Source organism: Enhydra lutris, unplaced genomic scaffold, assembly GCF_002288905.1.
Source record: "Enhydra lutris kenyoni isolate GAN:26980312 unplaced genomic scaffold, ASM228890v2 scaffoldscaffold17, whole genome shotgun sequence".
NCBI lineage: Eukaryota > Metazoa > Chordata > Mammalia > Carnivora > Mustelidae > Enhydra > Enhydra lutris.
In genome coordinates, this window is record NW_019154101.1 from 6,156,864 (window position 1) to 6,174,549 (window position 17,686).

The window sequence follows — 17,686 nt, forward strand, 5'->3', positions numbered from 1 at the left end:
GGAGCTTCCTCCTCGGGGTGGGGGCGCATGCTGTTGGGGGTGGGGTGGGGGCGGCGCAGGGCCCTGTTCCCTGCTGGGGAAGGGGCTTGCATCTGGGGAGTATGTTTCCTGGCGGAGCGATATTTGTTTACAGGCTGAGGGCAGTACTGTAAGTGAGTAGCGCTTGGAGAAGGCGGCTCTGACATAAATTAATATTGAAATTACTCCATCAGCTCTGCTCGCCCCCCATCTCACCCCCCAAGCGGAGTCTGGTCTTGTCGGATTGCCCATGCACTTGTTGCAGAAACAGCCAAGGTAGGCAAGAAGCTTATTAAGTTTCATTTTAAAAAAATTAGTTGGGGGATGCTCCGTGAGAAGACGGGGGAGGGGAAGGGAAAAGTCTCCCCCCCCCACTTCTGTACTTTCAGTCTGTTAGCAGGGCCTTCTTTCTGCTTCCCTTCCTTCGTCCCTCTGCGGGCTGTCCAGCATCCCCGCAAGGGGGGAGGGCCACGGTGGGCGCTATAATTGGCAGCCCCGGCTTAAAGGGTGGTGGTGGTGGGGCTTGCAATTGAAGCTTGTGATGTTATAAAACCTTCATTCTTCCAGCCAAGAAACCGCAGGACCCTAGGGATGTGCCTTTGGGGGTTTTTGACATGATGCATATGTGTATGGATATGTGCCTGTAAGGCTCTTTGGGGGCTGGGTACTCCCCCAAGTTACGGCGGCCACCCAGATAAGAGAAATGTGTAAGGGGGTAAGCCTGCCCCCTTCACTCCCTAACTTCAGTTTAGGAGACTGGGAAGTTACTGCTGGTGGGCTGAAGAAATAGACATTTAATAACACAAAACCACCCATTCACTGGCGGAGGCCGAGAGCACCTGGCGGGCAGCCTCTGGCCAGCACTGGGCTGGAGCATGTGCGCCTGCCATCCTTAGGTTAAAGAAAATGACTTCTGGTTCCTCCGAGTACCTTCGGCTGGTCTGTTACAGCCTGTTTTGTGGAAACTCTTCCCCAAGACGAGACGTGGCTTTGGCAAATGAAGCGTTGAAGCCGGTGGCTCACAGCGTGGCCTGGGCTGTCTGGTGAAGTCCGTGGAGGTGATGCTTGGGAATGAAGAAGCCAGGGATGACTGAAGAGTTCTTAAAAAAAAAAAAAAAAAATGCCTCCCCAAAGCCACCTGGGTTCCCCTTTTAGCAGGCCGTGGCGGAGAGCCTTAAGAGAGGAGTTTTAAGTTGTCCCAGTTGGTACCAACCTTCGGCATCATTTATGTTTCAAGAAAGCAATCTGATGGTAGAAAATGTGGTTTTGATGCCCACTGTCAGAATAATAAGCGGGACTCCAAGCTTAACCAGTTAACCAGCAGTTTTTGCTTCTCCCAGCCTCTCTCGTCCTGGTCTTCAGCCTGCTGGTTTCTGCAGATGAGTTGTAGGATTTGGCTATCAGGGACCCTGATGATACTGGGAGTTTTAACTTTGCCAGTATAATTTTAACTCCAGAGACTCAAACCCAGACGTGTTTCTTAGGGTCAGGTAGTAAACCCTACATGTGTGGTTAACTAAAGTTGGTTAAGCTTTGTGCAATTCTGTGGATGAGCTCAATTCTAGGAGAGGAAAAAATGGGTTTTAAAAAAAGATCTCTCTACGTGTTACTGATGGACGGTACTTTTCTTCTTTCCTTCCTGTCATCAGATTTCCAGATTGAGAATTTGATTTTTGGCCAGTTGAGAGTTGAGTTCATTGGGAATTAAATATTATTGCCACTTATCAAATATTCCTAACTAGGCATTAGTTAAGCAAATTCACTATTATTTTTCCCTGTTGAGAATTTTAGTCTAAATGGTGTATATGCTGGGAGGGTAAACAAAATCTTTATATGTGTTTACCCCAGGGTAGTAGAATTATTTACGTGTCTATCTGAGAAGCCAAGAGCAGTCTTTCAGTCTTTTTTTTTTCTTATATTTATGAGATTTATTTTATTGTCTTGCTTTGGCCATTAATCAAGTCACAGTAGCTTTTTTTTTCTCTTTTGCCGAGAATGTTCTTGTGGTAATAAAGGTTTGAAGGCCCATGAATCATAATTCATTCTTTTTAAAATATTGTGGTGATTGTCAGGATTTGATTTATAGGAATTGATACCGGGAGCGACACACCTCTTGGGGCCCCGCCCTTTTAGGCATGTCCATTTTCGCCAAAGGATTGTTGAGAAGCCAGCTTGACATCTTAAAAAAAGAGCATTTCCCTTCTGCTTTATGGGCATTGAGAATATTAATTCTGCAGGTTCCATGGTGAACATGGGTCTTTTCACAGCTTGGTAAGCCGGCTTCCACCTAGCAGGCATGTGTTAATATCACATAGCATTTATGTGAGCTTGCTGTGAAAACAGTTGTTCTATGAACTGTGTGAAAAGTATTCAGTTTTGCCTCCTTTAACTGGCTTGGGCCTGTGGTTTTTGGTGAAGTAGGAGCTTTCGTAGTAAAAGGGGACTGCTGCTTATATAATAAAATGTGTGGTCACAAAGACAAAGCTTACTCAGAATATTCTTTTTCCTCTGATAGGTAGGTTGGTCATAATAATCAAACGCATTGATTTTTTTTTTTTTGAAAGTTTAAGGGTTCTCCATCAAGACTATTAATCAGAAAGTGTTACCATTGTCTTGCATTGGAGAATTGGCTCAGTTCACAGTATTTGTAAAGTGACAAAGAACTTTTAAGGTGATTTGATTCTCAAAGCAGGGAGTAAATGTCACCTAGGAGAAAAGTTGGGAAGGTACCAGTTTTTAGCCATTTCTGGGTTTTGGTTTTTTTTTTAATGTTAAAAATACGTATTTGACCCATGAGTTTCTCCCATTTCTGAAATTCTGTGACTTGGGTCTTGTGGAGCGAGGTCTCAAGAGGTCTCAACAGGCTCTTCCTGGGCCAACGGCCAAATTGCTTCATGGACTAGGACGAGTTGATTAACTTCCGTTTTTGTCTTCTCATGGGGAGAGTGGATTTGTACCTTGGCATTCCAAAAAGGGCTCTTGAGTAGCTAGCTGGTAATCTTGACCGTAGAATACAAGGAAATACTTAACGAAAGTCTGCCACTATCTTGGGGAAAAAAAGTAGATGGTTGTTTCCCAATTATATGTGCTAATAGAGCTTGGGGGCACATAACCCCAGGCACCCAAAATAATTTCAGTTAATCTTGAAAGTTTCCCCTCCAGCCAGCTGGCTTACCTGTATAATTATGCTTGGTCAAGACTAAGGTTAATTGAGCTGTTATTCCCACACCGCAGGAGGAGGTAGTCTTGGGGGAGGAGGCCGAGTGTGGCTTTACCCACTTTGTGTGGAGAATTCACATACAGGTAATTGGGATTTGGTCATATGTTTGTGATAGAGTTCATAATAGTAATGTCGTATTCCTGTCATTTCTGGGATATCCTGTATTTCACCTTGGGCGTCTTTTTGGGGGAAAGCTCTAGATGTTTTTATTGACTTTGAACATTGACATAAAAAGTGAGGATCCAGACAAGAGGCTCAGACCCCAGCCAGTACGAATGGATGTTGGTTGTTCTGCTCTAAAAGCAGTTGAATTCAGCTTATTTTATTTATGACCTCATAAAACAGTGTGATTTAGGGAGAAGGGAGGATTAGAATCAGCTGGGATCTTGTGGATTAATAATATTTCTCAATTTGCATGTTGGAGGGGAACCACAGAAATAAAGGGGAAAGTAAAACATAGTAGATTTCTTTTGTGGGGAGAAGGAGACAGGAGTAGCTGGCGACCAAGTTATTGGCACTTGTCACCACGGGTACTCTGGCATTTTAAGGAATAATACAGTCCTGGTAACACTAAGTTTGATCCCATGGCTTCTTACTAAATCTTTTCTTCTGGGTTAAAGAAACTGCATAACAAAAAGACCGTGTGATATTTTCTAAGAATTTTTAGATACTCATGGTACCTGCTCATAAGATCTTCTGGTTAATTTGCGTTTACTGAGCGAGGGGATGGTTTTTGTGTTTTCCTGGTCAAAGACAACAAGCTGGGGATGGGTGGGATATGCTGAGTTATTGGGCTGTCGGTGCAACAATACTAAACATTTTTTGTTGTTGTTGTTAGAGAGAAAGGGGGGAAGAGAACCCGTGTGCCCTAATGGCAGTGATAACTCTGGGCTCCTAGAAGGTAACAATTATTTTCATGCCATAATTGGATCTACTTTATTCACTGGTATGTTCAGCAGCTACTTTACTGAGTACCTACTATTCTAGGCACTGTCTTAAGGCTCTGGGACTATGATGATAATTAAAATAGACATATTTTCCTCCCTCTCCCCTTCCCTCCACCCCAGCCTCTAGCTTACCATTCAGAGGGGTGGTAGACACGTACAGAAATATATATTGCAAAATGTGATAAATGATGAAACCACAGGGAACAGTGACCTGGCCTTACGCAGCTAGAGTAGCCTAAAAAGGTGCTCTGAGGTTTGGAAGAGAGCACCAGGAGGAGAGCCTGTGTGGAAGGACTTGGGTTGGGGGTTCCTGTATAAGAAGGGCACAGGTAGACAAGAGGGACAGAGAGAGGGCAGCATGAGGTGAATGTACAGGACTTTGGAGGCCTCTGAAAAGGTTGGGTTTCATTTGAAGTGCAGCGAGAAACCACTGAAAGTTTCCAGTGGGAAGTGACACTCCCAACTTCTGATAAAGGGGCTTGCAGTGGTGGAAGTGGGCAGGTGTGGAGTTGGAGAGCAGGCATGGTGGAAGATGATGGGCAGTGGAGGGAGCAGGTGCATGTGAGATGCACTTTGGAGGTATCAGGAAGTGCGTACCTTTGGAGGTATTTCCGTTTGGGTTTGATGGTAGCTGGTGAGAAAGAGTTGAGGATAGCTCTGAGGGTTCTGACTTGAGCAGTTGGGTACATGGCTGGTGCTGTTTGCCCAGATGGGGAAGATTGGGAGAAGGAGGGGAGTGGAATCAATCTATTTTTGTTTGGGTCCCGCTAAGTTTGAAGCGCTTGTTAGACTCAAGGTGGAGAGGTCAGGAAGGCAATCTGACAGCGGTGTCCAGCACCAGAGGAGTGGCCAGGCAAGAGATAAAAATGAGCCATTGGCCAGGGAGCTGGTATTTAAATCTAGGAGACTGGATGGGATGCCCTAAGGAGCCTATAGAGAGGAGAGGCGCTGTGTGTGTGTGTGGGGGGGGTGTTGGTGTGTTGGTGGGGAGGGGGTGGTGGTTAAATGTTTCATGAGGTTGATGAGGCCTGAAAAGTCACCACTGGATTATTTGCAAAATGGAAGCCACTGGGGACTTTCCAAAGAACAGCTTCCCTGGAATGCAATGGAAGGGGTGGGGGCAAGATTGGAGGGTTTGGGGGGTTCTAGGAGGTGGAACTGGTCACAGCATGTGTGGACAACTTTTTGGCAAAGTTTGTGCAAGAGAGGGCAGAGATACGGAGCGGGAGCAGGAAGGACCCGTGCAGAATGGAAGGGTATTTTGGGTGCTGGTATTACCTTGGTGTATGGACAGGAAAGATCCTGGAGAGGGAGGGATTGAGGAGAGCAGCTGGTGGGTAGGGTCAGCTGACTAAAGCCCTTGAGAAGGTTTCCGGAAGATGTGGCCTTTTCCTCGGGCGGGGGAGGGGGTGTGCGTTGGTGTGGAGGGCCTTCGGTCCTGGACCAAGGGAAAACCTGAGAAGACAGGTGCAGATGAGCAGAAGGTGGAGAAGCTGCTCCAGGCTGCGTCTGCACCCTCCTAGGGAAAGGGTTTGGGCTCAGGACCTGACACCAGCCAGAGACTTCTAAGGGTTAAGACTGCATCAGAAAATTGTACTGCATTTTTCTCAACATTTGACTGCATTACTGAGCAGTACAGAGGCAAGAGCAAATTCTTTTCACTTGAGGAAGAGTCTTCAGTTAAAGTAATTTGGGCCTCACGTTAGATTTATTTGAATACTATCATTGGAAAAAAAAAATCTGTGATTTTCAGCCCTATTCAAAAGTTGGTGGGCACTGTGGCATAGGTTTGGAGCAAGAGGCTCCAAAAAAGAAAAAAAAAAAGAGCCCTCTCCTCTGGGCAGCCTTTGAGGAGCACACGCCACAGACTGCCAGCCTGGGTGGCCCCCAGCGAGGGGTCTGCATGGGGATTGGAGGGTGAGGAGGGCGGCTGAAGGTCTAGGTTGGAGTCCAGCACCCTCATGGTCTCCTGGCTCTGGCCAAGGGGGCCTCCCAGCCTGTCTGGGCATCTGTAAAGGGCGGGTGATACCATCTGTCGCCTCTCCCCTCCACTTGTGAGGATGCCATCAGATAATGTACGGAAAGTGCTATGTAAACTGTAAGAGGCATCGCGCGCCGAGAGCAGCGAGGTGAATTAATCTTCAGCCAGATCTCCTTTTCAGATATAAAACCTGACAACCACTGAAACGCTTCCCTTAACTTCCCAGAGCCTCTGCCCACACCCCTGTTCACCAAGCCCTCTCTCACTCTTGTTCCCGCCTCCTAGCCACTTTCTCCTTGGGGGTTTCGGGTCCTCAGGGATCTTTGTATCGAAAGTGCTACAGGAAGGCTGGCATCCGAGCTCAGGCGGTGACATGCTAGGCGGTCTAGGTTCAGACTCTGATCCCGGATTGAAACTTGGAGACCTGCCCAGCCGAGGCGACAGACACACTTGGCTTGTGCACTGGGTGCAAGGGAGCCTTGAGCCTCCACAGGAAACCGGGCTGGGGTCCGAGGGTCCTGGCAGGTCTTCATTTGCATTCAGCTTTTATTTTGCAAATGAGGCCTGTTCTGTAAAGCAGAGTCAACCAAAAAAAAAAAAAAAAACAAAAAAAAACCAAACACCAAACAACAAAAACCAGCCCTGGGCCCTTTCTCATACTGTCATGCTGCAAAAGTCATTTCTAGTTTTAAGAAATACCTTGTGCTTTTCCCTCATCAGACCACTCGCCTCCGGGCTAGAGGGGGAGGCTTTATTTGTTTATTTCTGAATTAATTTTTATGATGGGAAAACTTGAAAGTGCAACAAAAGCAGACAGGCTAGTGTAATGAGCTCTTTTGTACCTGTCACCCAGATGCAGCTGTTACTGAGATTTTGCTCACCTGTGTGTAAGAGGACTCCTTGTAATTGTATAATAAATACAAGTTGTCAGTTTTGAGAGATCAGTGGAACTGATACCAATTTGGTTTCATAAAGGGGAAAATAATCAACGAAAAATCAGAGAGAGAGGAAATGGATGCCATCATTGAAATAACCGGTGTTTACCTAGTTTGTTGCTGGTCCAAAGCCTCTTCGGCGTGTCTTATTTTATCTGATGACAGAAGCAACAACCAGAGGAGGTTGGTATCCTCATCTGACAGCAGAAGAAAGTGAGGCTCAAGAAGGAGAATCGAAAAAAATATATAAATAAGTGATTAACCCAGAGTCCCATGTCCAGCCAGCATCCTGGTTTAAGGCCAGAAGTTGAATGGTCTCCAGATGTTGTGCGCCCTCAAACAGATAATGCTATGCAGTATTAAGGATATGGTACTGAGTAGATGTAGAGATCATGGAAACCAAGACTATCATCTGGGAACTTTGGGCTTCTAAGTCCCAGTCACCTTAGTTGGAAAGACTCAGATGATTTAAACATGTTTCCGACATTACATTTTTAAAAAACTTGAATTGTCTGGCTCGTTCTGGCGCACACAGCTCAAAGGCTGCCTCATAATTAAAGCCAAAACGTTTTGACTTTAACAAATTGCATGGCTGTTCTCCATCAGCCTCCTACCCTTAGCCCTGTCCTTTTTGTGGGGCTCCTAAGTGGAGGGACCTGGACAAGCTATGGTGGTTTCTAGACGGCCTGGCCTTTAGTTTCCAGTAGTTTGCTATTTGCTACCTTGGAAAGCTTCCTGGGGGCCCCTTGTGTGTGGGGGGGTGTCTTTGTCATAACAGGGACAGTTCTGAGGGCCTCTCCCCTCGTCTTGGGAAACCACCTCCAATCTAACTTCTTTGAAAGATGTTTTAAAAAGGGAAAGGGGAAAAAAAAAAGTTGGAGTTGATGCCCAAGGCGTTTGAATAGGGGGTGTCATTCGAGTTCCCTCTGATGTCATCACAATGGGAGATATCAAACTCCCTTAAAATTCAACTCAAGGATACCAGTAATGAGGCTGATTCTCAAGTACCAGGGCTTGTTCACTTTTCGTTCTTAATTGGGTGAACACATGTGAGCTGGGGGGGTGTTATGGGGAGCCACAGTAGGTAAGGACATTTAGAGGCCTATCTTCTTTTGAAGAGTCTGAGCTGCTTTAGAAACCAGTATGGAATTCAAACAATTTCAGTGTGCATACGCTCATTCATTCCTTCACTCTCTCTCCAGAGCCCGGTGTGCCCCCATGTGCCTGGTCACTGGCCGGTGCTGTGGGCTGGGCTGGGCTGTTAGGATGCTGTTGTCATAATATCCGCCACCCCCCCACCCTGCCCCTGTGTCTTTTACCCCTTCCTTGCCGCCCCAGGGAGGGCAGAACTGGGTCAGCACTCACTGTTGTACCCCTGGCACCCGGCACTAGTTGGTGCAGTATAAATGCTTATATATTTAAGAATCAACTGGGGTTTTTTTTTTTGGCTTTTTTGTTTGTTTCACCTCTGGCTCCCCGGCCTCCTCCCCCCACCCCGCCCTCTACTGGTTCTCCCTGGAGGGAGAAATCCAGGCCTCTCTGCCACCAGGGTCAGCTCTAGCAGCCCCTGAAGGAGACCAGGCTAGAGAATGTTTCCTTCCCCCTTGCCTCTCGCGGTCTGGCAGCCTTTAGCTGGGGTGCTTTAACTGAGCTCTCAAATTCAAGTGCAGCCCCATCCCCCATGCCTTTTAATAAGTGACATTTTGTTAAATCAGTTATTCAAGGCCTTATCTATATTTCTGTCTGTGCTGGCTTAGTCAAAATAGGAAAGAGAGTGAATATTAGATTTCTTTCCCTGCCCCCCTTCCCCCTTCCCTTGGAGCAACTCTACATAAGATTTCTGATGGTGGGGGGGTGATATGTCCTTGAAGAAGTAAATGCTGCATGCAGAAAAAATGTGGAGGGCTTTGACTTGTAGCGAATGCTGTTTTTCAGCAGCTGTGATTTTTCCATTTTTCTTTTTCTTTCTGTTTTGATTAGTGGAACTCATTGTGCTCCAGGGTTGGGATTGCGTTGGGGGAGGGCGCGGAGGGAACAACATTTACTGGGCGAGCTGGAGTTGGGGAGGAGGAAGGAGAGAAGGGATTTATTGAAAATATATGTCTACTTCTGCTATGATAAAGCGGCAGGCATGTAAAAATGCAACGGGGAAATCATTATTGTGGTAAAATGTAGGCAGAGCTCCGTTTTCTCATTAACAGAGCTTAGCTCGCATGGAGGAGGGGGCGGCCAGGCTGCTTTGAGAGTTGGGGTATTCAATAATAGCAGACACTCGGGGGATTGTCTCCAACCCCCCCTGCTCACCCCCTTCGGCTGCCTTCTCCTTTCTTTCTCCAATCAGTTTGTAACCTTTTTAAAGCTGCTTGTTGGATTTCATGGTCTCCGTTGTCACTCCGTGCCACCCCAAAATGCTGTAAGGACTGTTTAATTTTTAAAGTTGGAGGGAATTAAAATAAATTTTCTCTTGGGAACTCAGGGAGAATTTTGGCAACACACTGTGAGTCAGAGATTGGATTGTATCCCTTGCATCCCGGAGAGCACCAAGAAGAGCCTTATATAGGGGCTCAGGGATTTGCATATGCTGTGGGGTATCCAAATGAGGGTTTCAGATGGCTTTAGGGGTAGTTGCTACTGTTGACTGAGAGCTTAGTGTGTGTCCCTGGCCCTGTGCAGGTGTGCTAGTCACTTCAGTCTTCCAGCATTTGTAGGAGGCAGATGGGTGCCCACTTTACACTTTACACTTGAGGAAACTGGGGCTTAAGGAGACGTGGGTGCTGAGTTGCCAAGCTGGTCTCCAGACCCAGGGCTAACCCCCAAAGACTGCCTGGGCACCTTCCTCGTACGGTTATCTAGATTCTAGGAACCTGGACTACCGCAAGGCCTGCCATTGACTGTGAAGGGTAGAGTGCTCAGGATGTTCACGAGAACCTTTGCTGAGCCCCTGGACAGAGCTGTCTTTCTAAGATCAAGGTTAGTGGCTCACATCTTTGTTAGAAGAAGTGAGCAAGCGCCCTGTTCCTCATCCTGCCAGGCTACAGGGACCGTCAGTGCTGACACCTTGATCCTCAAGTATGTTTGATTGCTTCTCATGTGCCCAGACTGTACCAGTGGCTGGAAGTACCAGGACCAGTAGGAGAAGGAGCTCAGCGTCTGGTAGGGACAAGTCAGGAGAACATATAAACCCGGCACACAGAGAGACCTGCTTAGAAAAAGATCACACTGCAGCAGCAGTCAGTGGGAGAGACCGTGTGGAAGAGCCAGGGAAGTCTTCAGAGAGGTGGTACATGGGTGGGGTTGTGTGGGTTCAGTGGGGGCTTGCTGGGTAGGCAAGGGGGGGAGGGACTAGCAGATATAGCGAGTATAGGAAGCTACATAGAATCTGGCTTTACTGAAGCATCACTTCAAAGCTTACCCTTCTGGGGTGCCTGGGTGGCTCAGTTGGTTGAGCGTCTGACTCTTGATTTCAGCTCAGGTCGTGATCTTAGGGTCGTGAAATCGAGCCCTGTGTTGAGCTCAGCGCAGAGCCTACTTAAGATTCTTTTCCTCTCCCTTTGCTCCCTCTCTATCCCCTGCCTCAAGCTCTCTCTCTGTCTAGGAAATAAAAAGCTTACTCATCTAATGTTATCTTCCATCACCTTCAGTTTAATGCTCTAGAACTGTGCCATCCAATATGGTAGCCATTAGCCATGCATGGCCATTTTTTAAAAAAAGATTTTATTTATTTATTTGACAGAGAGAGAGATCACAAGTAGGCAGATCTATAGGCGGGGGGGTGGGGGCAGGCTTCCCACTGAGCAGGGAGCCTGATGCAGGGCTCAATCCCAGGACCCCGAGATCCTGACCTGAGCCAAAGGCAGAGGCTTAACCCACTGAGCCACCCAGGTGCCCCATGCATGGCCATTTAAGTTTAATTAAAAATTAAATAAAATAAAAAATTCGGTTTCCCCCGTGGCACTAGCCCCACGTCAAGTGCTCATTAGCTACATGTGGCTGGTGGCTGCCATGTTGGAGAGCATGCATATAGAACATTTCCATTAGAGCAGACAATTGTGTAAGGTAGCACTGCTCATGAACTTTGCCCTGAGGCTTCTTCTGCAAGCAGTGTTTTCCTTCTTTATCCCTTACCTAGCTCATTCCTACTTCCTCCAGAGGCCTTCCCTGTGCACCCCAGGGTGGGTCGCCATCCCACTGTCCACTTGGATTGCAGTGATCCTTTTCTGTGTCTGTCTGCCTACGAGGACTTTCAGCTTCTAAAGGGCATGAGCTAGGTCGTGTTCATTTTTGTGCCATGTCTTGTGTATCATTGTGTCCCCAGCAACCAGTCAGGGCCCAGCACATACGAAGTTCCCAGTCATAATTGCAGGTGATGAGGCTGGAGAGGTGAGAAGGGATTGGGCTGGGCGGACCTGATACCATGATAGGAAGCTTAGACTTGACGTTATAGGCAAACCCTTCATTGAAGGGTTTGAAGTGAGGAGAAGTGTGTGGGGAAAGTGGACAAGTCAGATTTCTGTATTAGAAAGGTCAGTCAGTGGCGCCTGGGTGGCTCAGTGGGTTAAGCCTCTGCCTTCGGCCCAGGTCATGATCTCAGGGTCCTGGGATGGAGCCCCGCATCGGGCTCTCTGCTCAGCAGGGAGCCAGCTTCCTTCTCTCTCTCTGCCTGCCTCTCTGCCTCCTTGTGATCTCTCTCTGTCAAATAAATAAATAAAATCCTTAAAAAAAAAAAAGAAAATAACTGTCGGTCAAAGGTATGGAGGACAGGCTGGAGGGGCAGAGGTTGTAGACTGAGATGAGGTAAGAAAGTATTTGGAGGACAGGAGCAGGAAGGGAAAGAACTATACTCCTTAGCTATGCTAGCGAGTTTGAGGAGTAATGTCACCATCTTGCCAAGTCAGGGTTTCCTACCATTTCTGTCTCCATTTTGGATGTTCCCGTTTGTTTCTAAGGGAAGCTGCAGAAAGCATTCCCTTCCACTTCTTCTGGGTACCCTCAACCTCTTTCTTCTTCTTCTTCTTTTTTTTTTTTTTTAAGATTTTATTTCTTTGTTTGAGAGAGAGACAGTGAGAGAAAGCATGAGAGGGGCGGTCAGAGAGCGAAGCAGACTCCCCTTAGAGCTGGGAGCCCGATGTGGGACTTGATCCCAGGACTCTGGGATCATGACCTGAGCTGAAGGCAGTTGGTTAACCAACTGAGCCACCCAGGTGCCCAACCTCTTTCTTCTTAGGGGGCTCCAGCCTTGGTCTCTACTTTTGTAGATGGGCTCCCCACCCCCTTACCCCCTCACCCTCTCACCCTCACCCTGATGGGTGCTCAACCCTCAGGGTGTACTTTACTCAGTACGGCTCCATGTCTGACCTCTTGTAGTAAATCTGATGCTCAGAGCGCAGAGGCTGGGGTTTTAGCCTTCTGTCTTTTTCAGCCCATGATGGATTCTCCTTGGAGGACACTTTTGGGGGCCTAAATTTAAGAAGCTTGTAGAGAGTTTTGCAAAGGAGTCTGGAAAGTAACTGAGATCAATCTAGGCTCTTTGAGTGGAAAGGAACCAGGATAGCAGAATTAGAGAAACATTAAGAGGATTATTTTCTTTAGGAAGGTGAGGTAAGGTGCTCTTCTGGACATGGTGACCTCACACTGTATGTTTGGGGATAGGATGCATTTCAGAATGTGACAGCTACCTCCTAAGTGCAGACACATGCCATCATTTTATATATAGGACCTCATTAAAGCCTGACAGCAACTCAATGGAGAAGGCATTATTATCCTTACTAAACAAGGGAGGCAAGTGGGGGGACAAAGGGATGAACAGACTTGCTCAAGGTCTCGTGGTTAGCAGGGATTCAAACCCAGGAATCCAGACCTGTGTGACTGTAAAAGCAGATGCTTTTCCCCTTTCCTCCTCCTGCCTCCCATTTAGCCTTACCAGACAGTGTGGCCTGAGTTCAGTTCAGAATGTGGCCGGGATAATACGGAGAAGGGACACCACATTGACCCTTGTGGGGTACTCCTGGATAGCGGTGTAACTCTCCGAGCCTCATTTCCCTTTTTCTCAGTACTTTTGCTTTCCTGGTTGAAAAGGCTTATTTTAAGAATCAGAGGAGAGAAAGGATGCACAAGTGCTTTGACAAATACAAAGCCATATACTTTACTCTTCTGCAGAATTGTTTTGTGAAGGAGCGAAGCACTGAGATGGTTGGGTCCCAGGGCTGTATCTGGGTTTTGGGCACAAATGTGTGTGTGTGTGTGTGTGTGTGTGTGTGTGTGTGCGCCCTGTCCCACAGATCTCCCTTGTCTCCTTCGGGAGACTTTGGTTTATCTCCCAAACTTTGCAGTCACCACAATTTGGGGGAATGGTTGGTGGCTGGACACATGGTAGGTGGAACCTTGACCAGAGCTGGAGTGCTCTGCATGACCTTGGGAAAGTCACTTCACCTTCCTAAAGCTCCATTTCCTGAGATGGTCACATCTACTCGGAGGGGTCATTGGGAAGATTAATGGCAGAATATGTGTATGAAACAGCACCTTGTCAGCCAGAGAGTGACGTGTATATGTGCAATGGAGGTCATGGGCAACATGGTCGGTTGAGCACACTCTCAGCCCATCCCCTTTCCTGGTCAGAATGTATGGCTCATATTTATCCAATGTTCTCCTGCTTTTAAGACCTGGAGAAGGACACGATGCAAAACCCCTTTGGAGCTAAGACTTTTTCACTGAAATTGTGTAAATGATAAGTGAAAAGTTCATAGAACTTTTTAGTTTGGACAAGGAGACTACAGGAAGTGCGAGGTGACTATAGAGCATTTGGAAAAAACTGGTAGGCCTTAGGAAGAAAATACCAGTTGTCTTTAATTCCTTCCTGTTACCTTTTTAATAACTTCCTTCCAGTATTTTTTCTAGGCAGCATAGTCTGTTGATTAATAGTTTAAGTCAGACATGCCTGGCTTTGGATCCAGGATCCTTCACTTCATGGAAATAATGGGGTTGGGTGAGATGAAATGAGCGGATACATGTAAAACATGTAGAGCTGTGCCTGGCACTTAGTAAGTTCTCAGTAGACATTAGCTGTGATATTATGCCTTAAAATAGTATTGGGCTAATTTTGAATGAGATTTAATGTTAATATTTTGTTCATTAAATATTCTTTGGATCCTTTTTTTTTTTCATAGTGTTTTTAGTATATTCTCATATGGATTTTATGTTCAACAAATATTTCTGGAGCACCAGAAATAGTGTGCCTGTGTGCCAGGCACTGGGTCCCAGAATTTATTTTACTAACTCCTATTATTAGAAGTTTAGTTTATCACTCCATTATAAATAATGCTTCGATAGACATCCTTGTGCATAAATCTTTGATCACATCTCAGATAATTTTCTTAGGATAAATCCCTGGAAAGGAGAATTGCTATGTTAAAGATAATGGGTGTTTTTAAGGTTCTCAGTAATATTTCCTAATTGTTCTTCAAAACATTTTTAAAAATTAATTTTCATTCATCCAACTAGCATGTCAGAGTACTGACCTCCCTTCACAAGCTCTAATACTATTTTTCAAAAAATGGTAATTCTTGTGTAGTGTGGGTTACCCTTTCTACCATGGACTACAGCTCTTCTCTGGGGCTCATTTTTTTCCTGCTGCAAGGTGGGGTACAAAGGTCTCCTGCTGATAACTACTATTTATAAATTTAGCAGGATCTTTGGATTTCTGTTGTAGAAAGACTGTGCAGATGACCTGAATTATTATCGAAAGTGCTGCTTTCAACCAAGTTAGAATTTCTTTACGCTTATGCAGAGACTTGAGAAGTACTTTCTTCTCACCACACACATCCCTGCCCAGGGCACGGAGTGTGTCAGATAGCTGGTTTGTATTGACAGGCAACCAGGATTCTCCACTCATATAAATAATCGTTGTTAGCAGTTGACTGCTGAATTACGGGGTCCCTGTTGAAAGTTTTAGGAATTTGTTCTGTTTGAAACTTTATAAGGAAAGGAAGGCTCCTTTTACCTCCAACAAGTATAATAGTGTCCAAGTGTTATATGAAATGAAATATGGAGAGAAAAGTTGTTCTACTGAAAATGCTGAAAAGTAGAAAGGGAATGAAAACCAGTCAGCATTCCATCATCTAGATAGAACCTCTGTTTTTAAAAAAAAAAGTGTGTTCCTTTCTAGTGTTTTCTTTACTCATATATATGTATATATACACGTATATATACATATATACATATATATATATGTATATATATGTATGTATATATATATATATATATATATATATATATATATATATATATCTTCGCATAGTTGGAGGCTTTCTGTGTGTGAGTTTGTTTGTTTGTTTTAGAGTTGACCCTAAGTCAGTCCTTTAACCATTTCCTGATTGGTTCAAGCTACTTATATACAACACTTAGGCTCCCTTTACCTCCTTTATGCCTCTTGTGGTCTTGTGATTTTAATCCTCTCTATATTAAACCCCAAGGGATGTTGTTTTAAAAAGTCAATAATAATTTAGATTAATCTACATAAACATGAAGATCTCTTTGTGGTGTTCTTCGTTTCTTCTTGTATGACCGTGCTCATGATGTTCTCTCAGATTAATTTCCTTCTTTCTGAAGAAACCCCCTTAGTTGTGTGTGTGTGTATGTGTGTGTGTGTAAGCATGCATAGGGGGTGTCTGGTGGTGCCCTAGTCTTTCAATTTCTGTTTGTCTCAAAATGTCTTTCACCTTTTATTTGGAGGATATTTCTACCAGGTATAGAAGTCTAGGTTGCCTTTTTTTTTTCCTTTTAATTCCTTAAAGATAAGTTCCATTGTCTGCTGGCTTCCTGCATTTCTGTTAAAAAGTCATCTGTCAGTTTTATTGTGTTTCTTTTAAAGTAATATTTTCTTTTCTCTTTAGCTTTTTTTTTTTTTTAAAGCAATTTCATTATGGTGTACATTAAGTATGGCTCTCTTTGTATGTATCCTTCATGGAATTTGGAGAGCTTTTAGAATTCATGGCTTGATTTAAAGTACATTTTAGAAAATTTGGGGGGAGTTCTCTTTAAATTGCTTTTGTCCCATTATTTCTCTCCTCTTCTTTGTCTTTGCATTTGTTAGACTCTTTTGTGGTATCTGACAGGTCCCTGAAGCTTGTTTTTGTATTTTCTGTGCTTCAATATGAATATTTTTTCTATTGATCTATTTTCCACTTCATTAGTCATTTCTTTCCTGTTTGTTTGTTGTCTAACCTATCTAGTCAATTCTTAATTTATTTTAATTGTTTGTCAATATCTTATTTATAAAAAAGATACTTTCTGATTGTTTTTAATGATTGTATTTTTCTCTTGGTTTGGTCCTGATGTGCTTGGTAATTTTTGTTTGAATGCTGGGCATTTCAGATGGAAAAAGTAGAGGCTCAGGTTGTTGGGTCACCTTGATTCTGCTGAGGCTGGTCTACTTTTGATCTGCCCTTGCTTTTAGAGTGAGTGTTTATTGGGGTCCCTTTTCCTTGATAGACCCTGATAGTCACAATTTGTTTTTCTGCCTCTGGGAGACTACCAAAATCTCTGCTTAGCTTTTCAGTTTTTTAACTTTTTTTTTTCGGTTTGGATTTCCAGGACCTAGCTCTGTACATGTGTGGTTTCAGTGTCATCAAATGCCTTGAGGGGAAATTGTTGAACATTGGGTTCATGTATGAGTGGTTCATTTTTCCCTGAGATCTTGGGTCTTAAATCCTGGATGTCATTATAGCCCTGAACTGCAGCTTTTGTTTCCTTGTCCAGGGAGAGAGCTACAGCAAGCTGTATCTTGCTGCCTTTTCCCTCAGTGTTTGTTTTACCAGATCAGCACATGTTCTGGGGAGAAACATCAGCAAATGATATGTACCTCACCAAGGTTCCCTTTCTTCTAGGGGCATCGTCCTTCCCAGCCTGGCTGCCTTGTTGTACTCCCATAGCTTCAAACAGTTATTATGGTTATTATTATTATTTCGTATTTTATCTATCTTTTATACTTGTTCTATACAGGAGGGTTAATCTAATAGCAGTTGTGTCATGACAGTTGAAAGTGAAGTCTAGTTTTTTTAATCTTTTATCATTTGACATTTTAAGTATTTTGTATGTCTTTAAAAATTCTTCATTGGGGGGGGCGCCCGGGTGGCTCAGGTGGTGGAGCAGCTGACTCTTGATTTCAGCTCGGGTCATGCTCTCAGGGTCCTGGGATCAGGACTCTGTGCTCAGTGGGGAGCCTGCTTCTGGATTCTCTCCCTCTGCCCCTCCCCCTTCCACCCCGCTTACTCACTCTCTCTCAAATAAATAAATGAATTTTTAAAAATTCTTCATTAGGTGATTTTTAATATCTGCACAAAACCGTTTGCTATGGCTTTTATAATCTACTCAACCATTTTTCTAATGTTGGATGCTTAGGTCATTTCCCATAACTTGCTTTTAAAAAAATAATGCTGCAGTAAATGTCTTTGTGCCAGAGCATCTTAATATATTTTAAAAGCATGGACTATGAATGATCAGAGTTGAAAATATTAATCAGTAGCGATTGTTTCCATGTATATGTCAGGTACAAAAATAAATACAAAACTTTTCTATCTCAGATGGTCCA

General features: G+C 44.7%; 1 protein-coding gene across 1 annotated transcript in view; it reads left to right on the forward strand.

The window, feature by feature from the left end:
* Nucleotides 1-240: 240 nt before the first annotated feature.
* The window catches only part of LOC111147472 (transcriptional regulating factor 1), a 200,221-nt gene continuing 182,775 nt past the window's right edge, over nt 241-17,686 (forward strand). The window contains exon 1 of the mRNA XM_022503502.1: nt 241-294. The gene's annotated coding sequence lies outside the window, so the exon portion shown is untranslated. The remainder of the gene's footprint in view (nt 295-17,686) is intronic.